We start from the raw sequence: 20639 nt of genomic DNA, 5'->3' as shown, positions 1-20639 counted from the left end.
AAACGTTTTAGTAATTAACTAGAGAAGAAACCCATTGCATGCATTCGCACATCTCATTTATGTTTCCCTTCGCAGTTCATTACACCCACATCACTTCTCCATTCAGGATTCGAAAGCTTGTGTCATATACTGATATTCCTAGAAGACCATACCGGATCGGATTACATTTCCTCAGTCGGTGTAGACCAAGTACACGTAATAAGTTAGTCTACATTAACTATGAAAAGTTACCACTAACCCATACTTTTTTCCACTCCAAGGTATCAATGACCCACACATTTTCCACTCCAAGGGTACATAATACGATCATGCCCTCGTAATCGATATAGATTGAACTTAAAAAGTGTAGACGGACGAATGCACAAACATAAGGACGTGCGGACGGGCACGTAACTCAAAATATACCTGCGGATGTACAGATGTATTCAACGCCTGAAATTAGTGTAAAATATTAAATATCTGAATTTGGTGGAGAGTGACGACCTTAATGTTTAAGCAACCATTACGTATCGATTAAAGACCTTTGTATTTAAGCAACCATTACGTATCGATTAAAGACCTTTGTATTTAAGCAACCATTACGTATCGATTAAAGACCTTTGTATTTAAGCAACCATTACGCATTAATTGAATACCTTATCGTTTAAGCAACCACTATATATTGACTGAATACATTTCTATTTAAGCAGCATATATGTATATAGTACAGGCCTTTCTATTTAAGTAACCATTACGTATCGATTAAAGACTATTGTTTAAGGAACCATTACAGATTGATTAAAGATCTTAATATTTAAGCAACCATTACATATAGATTAAAGACTTTTCTATTTAAGCAAAATATACCTATTGATTAAAGACCTTACTGTTTAAGGAACCATTACGTATTGATTTAAGACCTTACTATTTAAGCAACCAGTAAGCATTGATTGAAGACTTTAATAGTTAAGAAACCATTACATATTGATTTATCTCCCTTTTAAATGTTAAATTTTAATTTCGGTTTTCTCTTTGCACCTGTTATTAGGTGTGGTGTTTTTTCTTCAAATATTAATGCAAAACAAAAAATATTGGAAGTTTCCATCCTGTTCGTACATGATTTTTTTCGTATCATAAGTTCTCAATGTAATGTGGTAAATTTAACAAAGACACGCACAGAAGGGGTTAAATTATCCTGCTCGAAAATGTACGCAGTAAGAACCCATATAAAGGCACGATATGGCGAGTACGTTGTATATGTATTTTCTCACGCATAAGTAAAGTAGGTATCACTTACGATTTTATGCACAAAAAAACCTGGGTTTATGATCACGCATATACCGGCTCATATATGTATGCGTGTAAGTATGTACATGTGTAAACAAAAATTGAGAAAATCTTTGCCAGCTCAAAGAATACAGAACTGAACATTTAGTGTCTTCGAAGCACAAGTTGTTTTCCAACTTACGTTTTGTACACCTAACGGGACTGGTATGTTTGTGTTTGCAATTTGGATTTTGTGGCAGTTTATAGTGATGTCTAGCACTGGAGCATCATGCCGCAGGCATATAGCATCAGGTCCCACCCAGTCACATTATCCTGAAACCAGTCCGACCAGTCCGAACACTAACCTCTTAATGATGAGCGCCTAGCGAGGCAGCTGTTAGTACTATTTTATAAGGTTTCGGTTGACTCGGCACTAGTTAGAATCCGCGAACTCCAACATCTGAGGCAGACGCTCTAACCACTTAATTCACCGGAGCGGTACGGACAAGTATGTTGCAGAATGAATGAAGCAACAACAGAGTTCGAAAAAAGATTAAAGAAATTTTAGTAAATTAAAATCATAAGCCAAATACGATAATACAACTATTCTATGACCTCAATGCCAGCAAGAAGAGGAGCATGCCGCTGAATGAATTGACTTTGTAACCAGATTTCTCATTTAAACATATGTCAATAAAAAATGTTTATAATGACCTTAAATACTGACTATGCCACCATCACTGTTTCGGCAAATAGTAACTGTTTTACGGTCTTGTTCTTTCCAATACTGCTACTACTAATACTACCACTACCACTACTACTACTACTACTACTACTAATAAGAATTACAATAATAATCGTTAATAAAACTTCCAAAACTCACAATAGAAAATCCAAACGCATTTTACAGCGTATTTTGACTCCCACCCTCCCTTAAAATAAGGCGATTATGCCTACCAAATAATGACCCAGACTGTATTGAGAAAAATACGCTGTATATCAGATGGGTCTCCATACTGCTACTGCAGGAGTGAAATTTGGTTACAACATATTTGTAATTATCAATTACATAATTTTAACTTTCAACCCCCTCCTAGTTATATAGGGAGGGAACCAAAAATATCTCCCCTTAGGCAGACTGATGCCACTTAAATATAAAATTTTGAGCATTTCTACTCAGAGGTGACACAGAAGCTGTTTTAATCGCCGGACAGATATATACATGATACATTTTATCATACTATGTCCACATACTTAAGGATCAAGAGAGAGGACAATAATAATAATAATAATAATAATAACAACGATGATGATAAAAAAATTACTTATTTATTATTCCTGTGTCTCTTCGATTCAGCGTACATTATTTTAAAACTCAACAATCTGTCATTGGGCTGAATGCGTATATGTTAAACGATATATATATATATATATATATATATATATATATATATATATATATATATATATATATATATATATATATAAGAGAACTGGAACATACAGACAAAACGAGGTAGGTAAGGATAGAGAACAGTATTGTCTGTACACACACATATCTATATGTGTGTGTGTGTGTGTCTGTGTGTGCAGTTTATGGCATATATGTACATGTTGCTAAAGTTCAAACAACAGTTGTGGTTTGAATGCGGGAACACTAGGACACGAACTATATATAACTTTCATTCAAAGAATTTAGTCCAGCCAGTGAACGCATATGAACTGTCAGCAGTGTATACTCTTAAACTAACCACCTTGAAGAATTACGCAACATAACAACAATACATCCACAAGCTCAGCCAGACGGGGCTGATTTAGGTCACACGGTACTAATTGTATGGAAAAACGGGAACCAGCCTGGTAGGATATATATAGGTTAGGTGGCTCAGGATAAGTTATGTTTTAGGGAAAATAATCATTTGAGAGCATATCCTAGTTGTAAGTGAAAACAAAATAGAGACATTGTTTTATTGATGGAATCTCAGTCTTTTAACAGTCTTGAGTTTGGAACACTCATTACTAAATTTAGCACCTGAGTTTTGGTGCGGAAGTGAATGCCCGTGTTTCGAACACATGCAGGTCCAGAAAATACCGCGGTTCGTATTCTTTCCTCTACACAAAAGCTGACATCCAGGTTTCATCCATACTGATAAATATAGGTTTGATCATGAGCACTCAGAAATTATAAGTTGTTGAATTTGTAATATCATGGTGTTTGCATATGTTTACTATGGGAAATAAATTAGTACCGTGAGTCCTTTAGCGCTTTAGGGGTGGAGGGGGGGGGGCACTTACCACTTACTATAGAGCGGGACTTCTAGATATACAAATACACACTAAAAGCAGTCCTTAATATGTCCTTTATGTGTATAATTATTACAGATATATTAGGTTAATTATTACATGGTTTAGACCTATATATGGTTGATTTAGCACGTAATGTCATCTACGGCAGTCAGAGAGGACTCCGTGACTGGGGACGGGGCGGGGAAGGGTACGTGCCCCTACCCACCCACCCATGCCGCCATCCCTAATATGGCCTTGTCCAAGAATAAACAATTCCTCCGGTAATATGGCATCAAAAACGTCAGCTGTTAGGTGACATTTTCAATGTAACAAGAATAACAAGCCTTAAAGTCATCGGACGTGATTATTGGGTGTGAAACACACATTAATAAAAAATAATCTTGATGCTGACATTTTTCTTAGCAACAACCCAAGTGAACACGTTTAATTATTATGGAAATTTAGAAAGGAGATGGTGAATAATGGTGGTAGAGGTGTTATTATCTAGGTCGAGGCTGATTTTGAGTCTCATGGATGGTGTGTGTGTGTGTGTGTGTGTGTGTGTGTGTGTGTGTGTGATTTAAATTTAGGTATCTAAATAAACTACTGGATCCCCAATTAGACAGTAACTCGAAGAATGGTGGTGGAAAATACATGCAATCCAGAAAGCTAGACAACATGAGCGTATGAACTTTAAAATCCAATGGTAGAGTAGCGGAAGCTGCACAGGACAAAAATGTTGAATAAACAATCTGCATCTGGTTTTGCAATGGGGCATGCGTAACATCTCAAGTAAAGGTAATTCCCCATATGAGTTCATTCCAAAGATTCATATTTATATTTCATGAGTGGAACTCACAAAACGGCAAGTGGTATTTTGACACCGGAGAGGCACCATGTGACTGGAACAATGTTAAAATCGTTAATATCACCAAGAAAGGAGATAGATCGAAACCAGAAAATGATGGCCCCTTATCACTATCTGCAGCTGCATCAAACATGCTGAAACACACCATAGTCTCTGATATAATGGACTATCTAGACCACCAGAACCCCTTGCATGAAAACCAGAGTGGATACAGAGCCAAGGGTCATGTGAAATACACGTCATGATCACTAATGTCACTGCCAGAAACTTAGATGATGGCAGCAAAGTCTTTATGACCATATTCCCCAAAGCCGCCTTTGACAATGTCCCACAACATAGATTGTCACACATGTAGTTATCATACTATGGAGTCGTAAAAAAAACATTCACAGGTGATTGGTTCTTCCCTACCAGGCCGAAAGCAACAGTTCGTATTAGACTGAGCCACATCTATAACTGCTCGCGTATCATATGATATTCCCCGGGGGAAAGTACGTGGCCCAGCTCGATTCATGATCTTTATGGTATTATCAAGGGAACGCACTTGGCTCAACTGAACTACATTAATAACATTGTCGACAACCTATATGCAACTTCCTGCCCTTCGCTGATGACTGTAATATACCAATAGATCAACATGCACTATTATCACCTGTTCCAATTGAAGGATATTGACACTTTGATCCAATGGGGTCACACTAAGCAGACGGAGTTTAGTATCACTAAACCAACTCCCTGAAAATTCAATGACAGCACCAGCTGTTTTCAAATCTGTCAACCAGCACCTACTACTGATGTAGAAATGATAACGAAATTATATTTTTAAGGGGGTGGGGATGGGGTAATGGTTGTTTTGTGTTTGTCTTTTTGCACGCAGGCGCAATGTTATCCCTCTGTTCCCTCTGTATTTCATGCTCGAGATCCGGATTTTTTGTCAAATGAATCCGTGTCCAGTTAAAAATTATATATATATATATATATATATATATATATATATATATATATATATATATATATATATATATATATATATATATATATATATATATATATATATATATATAAATATATATATATATATATATATATATATATATATATATATATATATATATATATATATATATATATATATATATATAATCATGTTGAGATGTGTTTATTTCTGTCTAAACTGTGAGAACTACTTTTCTAAAATTACCAACAATATCAATAGTAATCTGTAAAACTACATGTAAACCACGTCAGTGAAGACAGACAATGAGTATTCTTCAAAACATAAGAAATATTGTATTCTTCAAAACATAAGAAATATTGTACAGTTATTTTGAACAAATTGAATAAATTGAATTTGAAAAACCAATGCAACAAATCTTTTCAATTTTTTTTTGAGAAACAATTTTATTCTTTCCTTATCGACATTCTTAAAATATTTGAACAAAAATCTTGGAAGTGCGCTAGGTCAAGGTCGGAGGTTTCCAGTCTCATAGCTATCCAACTGATGCAAACGAAATATCAGAATTTTGAGAATTTTTGCTAAATTTGCCTTATCTGATAGATTTCCTGCACGAATATTAAAAATGTTGACCAATCCATTATTGACGAGCATTTTTAAGTCGAATAAGTATCACAAACTGAGTTATCAAGCAGCTTGAATGAGCCAACACCTGTTCAGTTCCCAGTTGATCACCAGGATGACCACAAACTGAGTTATCAAGCAGCTTGAATGAGCCAACACCAGTTCAGTTCCCAGTTGATCATCAGGATGACCACAAACTGAGTTATCAAGCAGCTTGAATGAGCCAACACCAGTTCAGTTCCCAGTTGATCACCAGGATGACCACAAACTGAGTTATCAAGCAGCTTGAATGAGCCAACACCAGTTCAGTTCCCAGTTGATCATCATGATGACCACGAACTGAGTTGTCAAGCAGCTTGAATGAGCCAATACTAGTTCAGTTCCCAGTTGATCATAGGATGACCACAAACCAAAACGCTTTAAAACCCACTGAACGAGGAAGATATATTAAGCACCTCTGATCTTTGAGCAGAGGTTCTCAAAATCTAGCAAGAAAACATGCAGTAGGGCTACAACACTTTTCACAGGCAGATTCATTCTTTCATATTCATTCAGAAATCATTTAAAATTATTTATAGTAATACAAATAAAAAGCTAATTAATCTTAGAATTTATATCATTGTTTCATAATTTGCTTTTAATTATCATTTTTTTTAAACATTAATCATATATCTTACAGACCCCGAGTTTGAAAGACAAATTCCACCTTAAATGGGAAAATAAAGTTTAACTCTATAAATGGTTTGCCAAGATCAACGTAACACAGGGCCATTATTCCTCAATCTGACATGCATGCGAATCAACTGGTACCTGATGCAAGATCGTCCTATCACATTCAGATAGAGTTTAGCCACCATTTTGCTAGCGGATCAGAATTCCACAATCAGTCTTGAATTCAGGTTTGATGAAACAGAGGCTGAATATGTCATACTAACCCATTAAACTATGCAGCAAAATCATCGTAGTGGGGGAAGAGGGACTTAAACCCTATGGAGGAAAAATCTAGCAAGAGAGTGCATGTAAGTGGTGGTCAAAACTGTCCAGTCAGGTCAGTGAAATACTACCTCACACGCATTAAGTCAACACTGCCCAGTGAAGTCAGTGAAATGCTACCTCACACGCATTAAGTCAAAACTGCCCAGTGAAGTCAGTGAAGTACTGCCTCACACGCATTAAGTCAAAACTGTTCAGTGAGGTCAGTGAAATACTACCTCACACGCATTAAGTCAAAACTGCCCAGTGAGGTCAGTGAAATGCTACCTCACACGCATTAAGTCAAAACTGTTCAGTGAGGTCAGTGAAATACTACCTCACACGCATTAAGTCAAAACTGTCTAGTGAGGTCAGTAAAATGCTACCTCACACCACGCATTAAGACAAAACTGCTCAGTGAAGTTAATGAAATGCTACCTCACACGCATTAAGTCAAAACTGCCCAGTAAAGTCAGTGAAATGCTACCTCACACGCATTACGTCAAAACTGCCCAGTGAAGTCAGTGAAAAGCTACCTCACACGTATTAACTAAAAACTGCCCAGTGAATTTAGTGAAATGCTACCTCACACGCATTAAGTCAAAACTGTTCAGTGAAGTCAGTGAAATACTACCTCACACGCATTAAGTCAAAACTGCCCAGTGAGGTCAGTGAAATGCTACCTCACACCACGCATCAAATAAAAACTGCCCACAGAAGTCAGTGAAATGCTACCTCACACGCATTAAGTCAAAACTGCCCATTAAAGTGAGTGAAATGCAACCTCACACGCATTAAGTCGAAACTGCCTGGTAAAGTCAGTCAAATGCTACCTCACACGCATTAAGTCACAACTGCCCAGTGAAGTCAATCAAATGTTAACTCACACGCATTAATTAAAAACTGCCCAGTGAAGTCAGTGAAATACTACCTCACACGCATTAAGTCAAAACTGCCCAGTAAAGTCAGTGAAATGCTACCTCACACGCATTATTTCAAAACTGTCCAGTAAAGTCATTGAAAGCTACCTCACACGCATTAAGTCAAAACTGCCCAGTGAAGTCAGTGAAATACTAACTCACACGCATTAAGTCAAAACTGCCTAGTGAAGTCATTGAAATGCTACTTCACACGCATTAAGTCAAAACTGCCTGGTAAAGTCAGTCAAATGCTACCTCACATGCATTAAGTCAAAACTGCCCAGTGAAGTCAGTGAAAAGCTACCTCACACGCATTAACTCAAAACTGCCCAGTGAATTTAGTGAAATACTACCTCACACGCATTAAGTCAAAACTGCCTAGTGAGGTCAGTGAAATGCTACCTCACACGCATTAAGTCAAAACTGCCCAGTGAAGTCAGTGAAATGCTACCTCACACGCATTAACTCAAAACTGCCCAGTGAAGTCAGTGAAATGCTACCTCACACGCATTAAGTCAAAACTGCCCAGTGAAGTCATTGAAATGCTATCTCACACGCATTAAATCAAAACTGCCCAGTGAAGTCAGTGAAATGCTACCTCACACGCATTAAGTCAAAACTGCCCAGTGAAGTCAATGAAATACTACCTCACACGCATTAAGTCAAAACTGCCTAGTGAGGTCAGTGAAATGCTACCTCACACGCATTAAGTCACAACTGCCCAGTGAAGTCAGTGAAACGCTACCTCAAACGCATTAAGTCAAAACTGCCCAGTGAAGTCAGTGAAATGCTACCTCACACGCATTAAGTCAAAACTGCCCAGTGAAGTCAATGAAATGCTACCTCACACGCATTAAATCAAAACTGCCCAGTGAAGTCAGTGAAATACTACCTCACACGCATAAAGTCAAAACTTCCCAGTAAAGTCATTGAAATGCTACCTCACACGCATTAAGTCAAAACTGCCCGGTGAATTCAGTGAAATCCTACCTCACACGCATTAATTCGAAACTGCCCAGTAAAGTCAGTGAAATGCTACCTCACACGCATTAAGTCAAAACTGCCTAGTGAAGTCAGTGAAATGCTACCTCACACGCATTGATTAAAAACTGCCCAGTGAAGTCAGTGAAATGGTACCTCACACGCATTAAGTCACAACTGCCCAGTGAAGTCAGTGAAATACTACTTCACACGCATTAAGTCAAAACTGCCTAGTGAAGTCAGTGAAATGCTACCTGACACGCATTAAGTCAAAACTGCTCAGTGAAGTCAGTGAAATGCTACCTCACACGCATTAAGTAAAAACTGCCCAGTGAAGTCAGTGAAATACTACCTCACACGCATTAAGTCAAAACTGCCCAGTGAAGTCAGTGAAATACTACCTCACACGCATTAAGTCAAAACTGTCCAGTAAATTCAGTGAAGTACATCACACGCATTAATTCCAAAGGGGAATCGCGCTTTTGTCCCGTCGATAAAAATGCTTTGGAAAACTTCCATTTGTGTTAAATATTGTACAACACTAGAAGTGTTGGACAGAGACAATTTAGCAATGTTACGCCTGACATATGCAGAAATGCCTTTATTTCTGCATGATAAACTGCCCACTCTTTTCAACCCACAGCATTGAATACAATGATAGATGCCAACCTTCCCGCTGGGCACATAACGTCTGACCACTCCAAGGAGATTTCATTAAAACCCTACATAAGGCCCAGTACTCAACTCAAACAACAAATGAATGACATTTTTCAAATGTATTTTCAAATGTGATATTATCTGCTACATATGCTTCCGCAGTACATTCTCGGGCATCTGTAAATGTTGAAATGACCATAAAGACCCAAGCATTAAAGAACAAAATAAAACACTGAACAAATAATTAATTGGTTTCCAAAAACATAAATGTTGTAATGAATCCAAATGATTTAATAGTGGACACTATTTTACCTACAGACAGAGAAGATTTATTTTGTTTTAACATTTCAACATGAATTGTAGCTTGACAGTGAAAACGAAGTCACATTTAGAACAATGTTAACATGATAAACTGAAATGTATCTTATATCCACTCTGATATATTATGAAAACATCTTTGAATGACAGTGAATTTATTACCAATTCTTATAAATTAAAGAAGAGATAAAGAATAAAATCAGCATGCTATAAATACAATCATTTGAACTATTAATAATTGTTTACAAATCTTACCTCACGTCCAATGGTGAGTGAATTTTGTTGATCCTCGTTTAACCTTGTTAAATGCAGAATAATGCCCGGATGCTTACACTTTGGTCCAAGTAATGGTCTGTGCCCATGAGGTAAACACAGCACTTGTTAATCGCTGAAGCTTCTCAAGACATTGGACTCGATTTATCTTACAAATACACGGTCTGAATAATGCAGATGAATACTGTATGCCATGTACATTGCCCCATATACCATGAACGAATTTCAACAGGCTTTTATTCACAGTCTAAGCTCCAGCGCACATCATGGCAATGTGTACTCGAATATGACCGTGATAATGTTACAACTGTTTACCTGTTAATTGTGAGTGAGATTTGTAACTATTAGGTTACTAGCATCAGGTAAAACGCAAGTTGCGATCTAATACGGGATGTACTAGAGGATACTATTTCAAGCCTTTTGTAGTCACACAAGACACATTTATATCGTGTAACAAGGTTATTGTAACCAAGACTACATTAAAAAGAAACACACACAAATATTGGGACAGTCATTATTTATGTTTAGTTTCAAATGCAAGCATAAGGCTAACAAATGGAAATCAAGCAATAGACTGCTCGGACAATGATAACAACAACACTTAAATACTACTACTACTAATAATAATAATAATATTGAAACGGTTGTGGTTAGTGTTTATAATGTCCCAAGTTAAATGGCGGTGCAAATCGTTGTCCTTATTTATGAAATGCCTATTACAGTTAAATGAGATTCGGTCTTCTCGTGTTCTTCTTCCACGAAATATACTGGGTACCATGTGCTGAACAATAGCGTAAAGCCCACAAAACCGCAAGCCACGAGTTGCTATTTTGTATAATATATGTTTCATCCGTGTGATGCAATAGTGTATCTTACGGTATGTATGTATGTATGTATGTATGTATGTATGTATGTATGTATGCGTTTGTAAAAGGCGCGAAACGGAGACATCACTGTGAATACACACCAACAGACCGGGGACACACCTCTAAAGAGGCACGTCCCTGTTTTGTCATGTCGGCTTAAATGGAATGCCAATGCCTTATTTAATGATACAAACCTTAACATAAACGTATCTGAGCATGCTACACACAACAATACACACGTCCCACTCGATTCAAAACCCCGTGTGTATCAGTAGGAAAACTGCGTCCCCGTTTACGCGGTAAAAATTCAGTTGTGCTGTCGGCTTGCACACGTTGCTTCCGAATTACTGACCGAAGATGACATCAAGGAGAACTAACAAGATTTAAATCATTTAAATTCACAACTGATTTCATTAAGCGAAAGGCAAAACATTAATAATGTTACATGCAAGAGGTTTCTTTAAGTGAACGAATGAAACAAACTATAATAATTTTCCTCTAATTAATGCATGACCACCAATATCACAACTACACATTTACATTACAATTGCCTGCCTACCTAAAAAAATGCATTGTTTCTCCTTAATACATTTCCGTAACGTTGCGCCGGTACTTAACTACCATAAAATACAAATCACAAGTCAAACACCAAATACCGGGAACGATTTGTCCTACGCTGCCTTAAGGTGGCGCTCTACAGTTTCGTATTTTACATAGGGCTTAACATTTTAAAGATAAAATTTATCCCGGCTTTCCTCACTGGTTATACTGGCTATTTAAAAAAGACCTTGTATATCTTGGGTATAGTTCAAAGAACCTTTAATTCCCTTTATTATGGTGTATGATTGATGGGTGTAATATGGGTTATAGAATATACAGCTTGGCCTTACTCCAGATGTGCACCTTTCAAAAAGTGCTAGCTCCACTTGGTCATTTTCACTTCCTGAACTTCAGACGTAAATTGTATAAAAAAAGAGCCGATAACTTTTTTTACATTTTGTATATTTGGTAATTCATTCATTGCACTTTCAGAAGCTGGTATTGCCTAGTCTGGAAAAATTCATTTTCCCTATTTTAATAGCTGATATGGATAGTGTACTTTAGACTAATTCAGGCTGATTTTTTAGCAAAAGGGAGCAGTCATTTTAGTTAGCAGTGTACTTAGACCATGTACAACTTCCAAAAATACAATATCCAAAGAAATATCATCCACACTACATTAATGTAGCATAGAGGTGTGCCAACATTCTCTCCATGATGCATGTTTTAAATGGAAACAACTTCACCTTATACACGTCACTCTCTCAAAAGTACATTATAACTGGTGAGCACCCCCGAAGTCAGTCAGACTATGATTTTAAGCCTCATTTGGCCTCTAACTCTACACAATATTTACCATCATAATAAGAATAAACGGCGTCTCCAGATAACGGGACAGTCCCTTCTCGATCATACATCTGTACGATTTACCAGACTATATCATGAATACTACACATGGCGTCACACAATCAATCCACACAGTTATATTTTAATAGGGACTATTTGGTGATAGGGACACTTATGCGGCTCTGACCTGAGCTCACTAAAACTAAACCATGCCATAATACAAAATAAACTTTTGGTGTGCTTTATATTGAAGAGATCTTATCATGCATTGGCTTATTAATGAAGGGGAGTGGACTAAAGTGGCAAATTTTTGTACACCAAAGTTAAAAATGTGTTATTGTGTGGGACATTGTCAATTCCAATCCGTAGTCTTGCCAATAAAATTATTTTAACTGATGATTGGCAAGCAGATCTTTGATTATTTCATTTTAGAAAAAGCAACACATTCTCTGTATTTTCACACAATTCTGACAATTCAACTTCTTCAAACTCCTGGACACCATTTTTACTTATATATACAACACACGTTATATAAAGATTCAACATGATAAGTTTGTTGTTGTTGTTGAGTTTAATTATAGTGGCGTGCGCACAATTGTGCATGTGCCACTTTTTTCTGACTGCACTGCAGTCTGCTAGCTGTTCCTGGGGAAGGGGATGGTGCCACCTCCCCCAGGCTTTTATGGATTCAAGGAACCCTGATAGTTTGGCCTCAATCTGTGGGTTCATAAAGGTCCCTACAGTTGAATGGTTGGCTGTCATTAGTGGGAAGGAGAGCTCGGGAACGGTCCTGCTTGCTTTACATCGCTGGTTTCTTGTTGCATTTGCCTGGTGTTTCTTGCGATTTTTTAAAATTTTTTTTGATTTTTTTTGATTTTTTAAAAAAAAATTTCGTTTTTTTTTCTTTCTTCAAAATGTTCTAAAAGGGGGGGGGTGTTCTATGCTGTTTATAGAGGTTCTTAGTAGAAATCATGTATGAAGAGAGATTTTCAAGGTTATTATGGTATTACTAGTCGAGGTGTTTAGGGTGTGTTTCCTACGTTATGTTATTTATAAGTTTTTAGATATTACCTCTTTAAGTTATTTATTAATTAATGCTTTTAGAGATTGAATGTTATTTATACTTTATTTAGCAAGAGACCGGAGTCCTAGCTGATTACACGGTTCGTTTAGGACATCTAGGACATCCGATTTTGCTGTTTCCTTAGTTTTTTATAGGTACTTCGTAAGTGAATTATTTATTAATACTTTTATAAAATTGAATGATATGTTATGGGTTTTTATGTGGTGGCTTCTAAATTTATTTAGCTAGTTACTGGGTCTTTTGGTTTTGTGGGGATAGTAATTATATTTTGTTCCTAAGTCCTGCTGAGTCTATGAATTGATTTATATTTTTATATGCTGATTGTTTATTTTTATTAAAGTCCATAAGTAACTCTGGGTATGTGTGTGGTGATCCAATCTCTTTTTGGTTTTTGATAAATATTTTCCGAGCGGGTTGATATTTTGGGCATATATTGAATACGTGGTGTAGATCTTCGGTGGTGTGGCAATTAAAGCAGTTAATGGTTGCTGGTTTGGGTAAACCTTCCAAAACTGCTTGCCAGTTTAGTTTTTCCAGTTATTATCCTGTTTATGGTTTTCTGTTCTAAATAGGTACCCTTAGGTAGCTGTATGTTCCTATCTACGTTTTTTGGGGTTTCATGGTGCTTTTTACCTTTTGTGGAGGAGTTCCAAAACTCTTGCCATGCTTGGTCTATATATGTTTGTGCGAAGCTTATTGCTTCTGTAGAGCTATAGTTAAGCTTGATAGAGTTTTGATCTCCTAGTTTGGTTTTTGCAACTTTGTCTGCTGTTTCGTTGCCAGAGATTCCAGTGTGCGACGGTATCCACATGAGCTCGACTAATTGATGTGCTGTGGTGATATCGTCGATTAATTGGCATGCTCTCTCGAGGAATTGTTCCCTAGAGTGTGTATTGCGATTTTGGATCGATTTGATAACGCTTAGGGAATCGATTATAATGACTGCTTTAGGTATTTGGTTGTCTTTGATCCATTGTAGTGATTCAAGTATAGCCCAGAATTCAGTGGTGTAAATGGAACAATAGTCAGGTAATCTGGATCCCGTTTGTATATTGAATTCAGGGATGACTATTGCTGCTGCTGTTCTTGGTGGGTTGTTTGTTTTTGATCCATCGGTATATATTTTAACATAGTCTGGGTATTTTTGGTTGATTTCGATTACCAGTACAGGTTTTAGTAAGTTTTCTTGTCCTTCTTTATTGCCTAATTTGGTAGCTTCAATGTTAATCCTTGGTGGTTTTTGTAACCATGGTGATTTGTTCTGGTCTGTATTGTTTGTTACCTGTTTTTTTAGTAGAGGTATCTTTTCTCTTAGTTCAAGGATTACTTTTCCACTTGGTGTGATGGGTATGATTTTGGGTTTGAAGACAACTTTACACTTATTTATAGCTATTTTGGTGGGATGGTTGTCTGGGTGGGTATCTAATCGAATGGAGTATCGGAGGAGCAATTCTTGCCGACGTAATTTTAAGGGTAGTTCTCCTGTTAGCGTTTGTAGTTCTTCTAATGATGTTGAGGGGAGTGTTCCTGTGCATAATAGTAAGGCTTTTCTCTGGATAGTGTCAAGTTTTTATAGTACAGGTTGCTTAGCCGAGTTATATGCTTGGCAACCGTAATCCAGTTTTGATCTATTTAGGCTTTTATATATCGTGAGGAGGGTTTCCTGGTTGGATCCCCAGTTAGTCCCTGTGATGTTGCTGAGTAAATTGAGATCTTTGTTACAATTCTGGGTGAGTTGTTCAATGTGCTGTTTCCATGTGAGGTGGTTGTCAAAAAACATTCCTAGGAATTTTACTACTGTCACGTATTTGATTAATTGATTTTGTATATAGAAGTTTGGATAGACTAGGTTGTTATTTCGTTTGGGGGTGAATATGATTGCCACAGTTTTTTCATGAGATATTTTGAAACCCCATTTGTCCGCCCATCTCCCTATGTTGTCTAGGCTCTGCTGGATTTCTTTAACTACTGTGTTACTGGCAGGATTTCCATTCCTCCATATGCCACTATCATCTGCAAATTGTGACAAGTTTATTTTTGTGGAGGCTGCATTGAGGTCAAGGTCGTTTACCATTAGGTTAAATAGTAAGGGACTTATTACGCTGCCTTGCGGTGTTCCATTTTCAAGTGAAAATTCTTCCGAATGGGTGTTGCCTATTCTTGTGGTAATTTTCCGGCCTGTGAGGAAATCGCCAATCCAGTTGAACAAGCGTCGAGTTATTCCAAATTGGTTTAATTTGGCCATTAGTCCATTGGTCCATACTAGGTCGAAAGCTTTTTCTAGGTCTAAAAAACCGCTGTGAGGTTGCGATCGGTTTTCCTATGTGCGTTAAAAGCGAGTTTGATGTCTGTTTCTAATCTGAGAAGTTGGTCAGTGGTGGACCGTTTGTTCCGAAAGCCACATTGATTTATGGAGAGTAGGTTATTGGTTTCTAGGTGGTGTTTTAACCTATTTGCGATTATTGTCTCCATTATTTTGCAAATATTGTTTGTAAGGGAGATGGGTCGGTACGAATTTATGTTGTTGGGATCTTTACCTAGCTTGGGGATTGGTATTACTATGGCCTGTTTCCATTTGGTGGGTAGTTGGCATTTATCCCATATCCTATTAAAGAGTTTGATTATGGCTATTGTTATATTGATAGGTAGTTTTTTGTAGATAATGTAACCTAACTGATCCTTACCAGGAGATGTTTCGTTTTTAGATCGTAGGGCTATCTTCCATTCATGTACTGTGATGTCGCTATTTAGGTGAGATTCTTTTGTTCCTTGGTCTTGAAACATTTGAGGTTGGGTTCCCTCCATTAGTTTTTTGTGTTCTTAAAAGTTTTTGGTGTCATTATTGTTGCTACTCATGTTCAAAAAATGCTTCGCTAGGAGGTCTGCCTTATCTTTATTTGTTATGGCATTTTTAATTTTTGGGGCTGAGGTAGTTGCTTTCCCTTTGATGGCTTTTATCTTGTCCCATATTTGTTTTGAGTTTGATTTTAGACTCAGTTTAGAGCAAAAGGTTTGCCATAGATTAATTTTAGCAGTTTTTATAGTTTGTTTTAGTGCTTTTTCTTTATCTTTATATTGCTGGAAGTAGATAGAATTTGTGGTGCGTTTATATTTATTTAAGGCCCTTTTTTGTCTTTATGTGCTATAGTGCACTGTTGAGTCCACCATAGTACAGGGTTTTTATTTTGGATATTAGTTGTCTTTGGTATGCATCAGTTAGCTGCTTCTATAGTTGTGTCTGTTATGTTATCATAATACATGTCAATACTTGGGGTTTCTAAGTTATCTGGATTTACTCTAGCAGTAATAATTGGAATTGGTCCCAGTCTGCCTGTTGGTACCTCCATTAAGGTGGGGTTTCGTTTGGAATGTGTTGAGTTTTTGTTTGAATATTGATTGTGATGGGAAAATGGTCACTTCCTAACGTATCTTTCTGATCCACCCACCAATTTGTGATTTGAGCCAATTTTAGGGTAGTGATGGTTAGGTCTATGGCTGAGAGAGTGCCATCCTCAGGGTTTAATCTAGTGTTCGACCCGTCATTTAAGATGACCAGATTGTTCTCAGTTATCCATTTTTCAACCATTTTCCCTCTTTGATCTTTCTTTTTACCTCCCCATAATTCATTGTGTGCGTTGAAGTCGCCACAGATCATTTGATTGTTGTTGTTGTTATTAGTGATTGCCTTTAGTGAGATTAGGATGGTAGGGCAGAAGGTACCCCCTGGGTCGTATGCATTTATTATTTGAATGTTTGTGGTTCCTATATTTATCATTACTGACATTATTTCGATGCTATTATTGATGTTTAGGTTAGGGGGTACTTCTATTACTTCACAGTAGATTAGTGTATCTATTAAAAGAATTGCTAGTCCACCCCCTTTCTGCCCCATGGGTCTGTTTTTAAGATTCCCTGGGTATAGCCTTGTAGTTTGGGCAGGCGTTTGTGTTCTTGTGTTATGAGGGTTTCCTGTAGGCAGATTACGTCTGGTTTTACGGCCGTATTATTCAGTTTGTTCTGCAGTTCTGATAGGTTTTTAAAGAGTCCTCTGCAGTTCCATTGCCAGATGGTGATTTTATTATTTTTTGTACTATTCATTTTTGACGTTGTCTTTATCTGTTAGTCTTGTGGTCCAATCAGCTAGTATGGTGAAAATGGTTTTGAGGGTTCTCATTATGCTACTGAGATCTTGCATTAGGGTTCCTGTTGTTAGGTTCATTACTTCCTGTATTAATTCTGTGTTGGGGTGTGTGTTAGGTTTCGGGATGTTTGGGGTGACAGTTTTGTTTGTATCTGGAGTGTTATCAGGGTGGTCTTGGTTTGTTACGATGTGGGTTGTAGTTTTTGGTTCTTTTGTTTCTTGATTCGAGGGTATGTTTTGGGGTGCAATGTTTTCCCTTCTGATTCTGCGTGGAGAGTTTTGGTGCTCATTGATTGTTTCAGAGGTAGATTTTGGTGTGTTGGGGTTGTTTTTACAAATAATGTTTTCGGCAGAATGGTAGGTGAGGTGTTTTTCGTTCATTAAGTCCACTATTTGTTTCTCTTTTATTGCAAATCTGCATTCTGCCGATCTAGGATAATGGTTTTCTTTACAGTAAGCACATTTTTGTTTAATTGTGTGGCATTCTCCTTTGTGTTGACCTCCGCAGTACTTACATCTTGGTTTGAATCTACATCTGAGGGCATAGTGTCCCCAGTGCAGGCATTTGGTGCAAAATCTTGGCCTATTTATGTAGTTTTCCAGCTTATGGCACACTCCTGACTGTCCTAGTTTTATTATTGAGGGTATTGGCTCGGTAGCCTCTATAACTGCTTTGTTTGTTCCTTGTCCCTTGTAATTTTTAGGACGATATACTTTGGTGGTCTGTGTTCCATTTGCTGTGAGTTTATGAAGTAGGAGTTCATTGCTTATGTCCTTGTTGTATCCGTTTAGTGCTATTACTGTTTTAAAGATAGTGGTTTTAGTGGGTTCAGCCAGATTAGTTGTGGTTTCACTGTGTTTGGAGTTCGAAGTGACTCGTGTTTTCCTCTGAGTGATATGGTGTCTCTCTACTTTGATCTTTATTGGGCCTATAGTTTCAATTTGGATGAATTTTTCCACCTGTTGAATTGTGCTGCATTGGACAGTCAGGTAGTTTCGCCATGGTCTTATCAGTTTGAATTGTCCAGTGTGAATTTTGGCCAGTGCTGTCATAATACTGTTGGTACTTAGACTAGTAATTCTGTTGCACCTGCTGCTTATGTATATGGTGTGTTCGATGGAATGATAATTGTAAATTTTGTTTTGGGGGTTATGTTGTTGTTTTATTTCCTGTTTTGAGTTAACCTTACTTGTGGTTTTTTTGTGGTTTTAGCGGGCCATTGCCATTACCTAGGTATGTGTTTTGGGTGTTTTGGGTTGTTTGGGGTCTTTGGGTTGCCATATTAGTGATGCTGCTGGGTAGTTTTGTAGTGTCTAATTCATTGGATTTGTTCCCATAGGTTTGTGGTTCCCTTGCTGTTATTATCCCAGATGGTCCAGGAGTTTGGCTTGAGTGTATAGTTTCTTTCCTAATGTTTTGATTTATTGTTGTTTGCTTGATTTCCTGTTGTTGGTTTGTTTGCTTGTTTCTAGAATTGGTTATTTCATTTTTGGTGAATATTGGGGTGCTGGTTATGGTTATGTGGTCTAATTGTGGGGAGTTTAAGGTATGTCGGTTACTGTCAAATTCATTTGTTAGGTTTGGAATAGTGGTGTCTATATCTTCATTTGTGTGTGGTTCTTCCGCTCCTTGAAGAGGATTGGCGATAGTATTGGCATTGTATTTATATTGTTCCCTGGAGTGTAGTTTTGTATTTCTAGTAGTTTCTGTTGGTGGGGTGGGGGTGCGTTAGTTATGTCTGCTGGTTTGTGGCTTGTTTGGTCTGTGTTTGTGACCAGAATTTGGGGTCCCAGTGTGATGTTGGTTGAATTCGAGTTTGCTGTGGTTGGTACGACTTGCGTTAATCTTGCTTGTTTTACATGCTTTATTGGTGCTGTTTGGAGTTGTGATACATCCAATATTGTTACTGATTTATTGAGAGGGTTGTTTGATGGTTTGTGTGTTTGCGTGTTTGGATTGAATAGAGCCATTTGTTTGGACCTAGTTTGCATTCTTCTATTTAAATTGCGTATAGCATTGAATGATGACTTATCTTTTGTTTTTGTCCTAAACCAGTCTGCTCCTCCGCTAGAAGTCTCTCCTTTGTTCCTTTGTTTTCTGTTACTTGTTCCTATCGTTCCTTTGTTTGAGAGTTCCTTTGTTCTGTGCAGTTTCTTAGTTCACGGCTTGGCGGTTTGCTAATCGTTTCCTCTTCTTGGTATTATTTCTTTGCTCTTGTTTTCCTGTTCCTTTCTTCTATTTTAATTGGTGATGGTGGTGGCCACACTCAGTAGAACTTTTAAAATTATACACCAAGCCAGTTTTAAACAGTAAACAAATCAAGCAAATTGAGAGATGATGATAAGTTTAATTTAGTTTATTAATATGGATGGGAACTATGTGTATCAGGTGAGATTACTGCAGTATTTAGATTGAATTGATTTCCATTTAGAATCAAAATACATGCTTATTGAATGTCCCTTATTTGCTTGTATAATTTCTAACACTGTGTATATGTGTGTGTCCCTGTTCTGATGGTAAAGATTCTCATACAGGGTATATTGGAAATCAACCACAAATCAATTATAAATGACATGTATAAATCAAATGCATATTAAAATAGATCTGTATCACTCACAATTTGTTAAAATAAAAATGTCCCCGTTTTGATGGTAAAAATCATATTGTCCCCGTTTTGTAGGTTTTAGAAAAATATGTGTACGTATGTATGTATGTATGTATGTATGTATGTATGTCTGTATGTATGTATGTATGTATGTCTGTATGTATGTCTGTCTGTCTGTATGGATGTATGTATGGATATATATATCACTGTGTGTATGTATGTATGTATGTATGTATATGTATGTATGTATGTATGTATGTATGTATATGTGTGTTTGTGTGTGTGTGTGTGTATGTATGTATGTTGTTGGTGTAGGGTTTAACGCCATTTTTCAGCACACGATAGGCTATGCATGGCGGCCAGTATCAATGGTGGAGGAAGAACCCGGGAAAACCCCGGAAAGAACCACCGATCCACTGTATGTATGTATGTATGTATGTATGTATGTGTGTGTGTG

General features: G+C 37.2%; 1 protein-coding gene across 1 annotated transcript in view; it reads right to left on the bottom strand.

Moving 5' to 3' along the window:
* The window catches only part of LOC149796724 (tryptophan 2,3-dioxygenase-like), a 44235-nt gene extending 33851 nt beyond the window's left edge, over window positions 1–10384 (bottom strand). Inside the window, exon 1 of the mRNA XM_089961370.1 lies at window positions 10082–10384. The gene's annotated coding sequence lies outside the window, so the exon portion shown is untranslated. The remainder of the gene's footprint in view (window positions 1–10081) is intronic.
* Between the last annotated feature and the right edge of the window lie 10255 nt (window positions 10385–20639).

The sequence above is a fragment of the Sinohyriopsis cumingii genome, chromosome 6, assembly GCF_028554795.1.
Source record: "Sinohyriopsis cumingii isolate HCF-2022 chromosome 6, ASM2855479v2, whole genome shotgun sequence".
Classification (NCBI taxonomy): Eukaryota; Metazoa; Mollusca; class Bivalvia; order Unionida; family Unionidae; genus Sinohyriopsis; species Sinohyriopsis cumingii.
The sequence above is the reverse complement of the archived record's forward strand: the minus strand, read 5'-3'. Positions and strand labels throughout refer to the sequence as shown.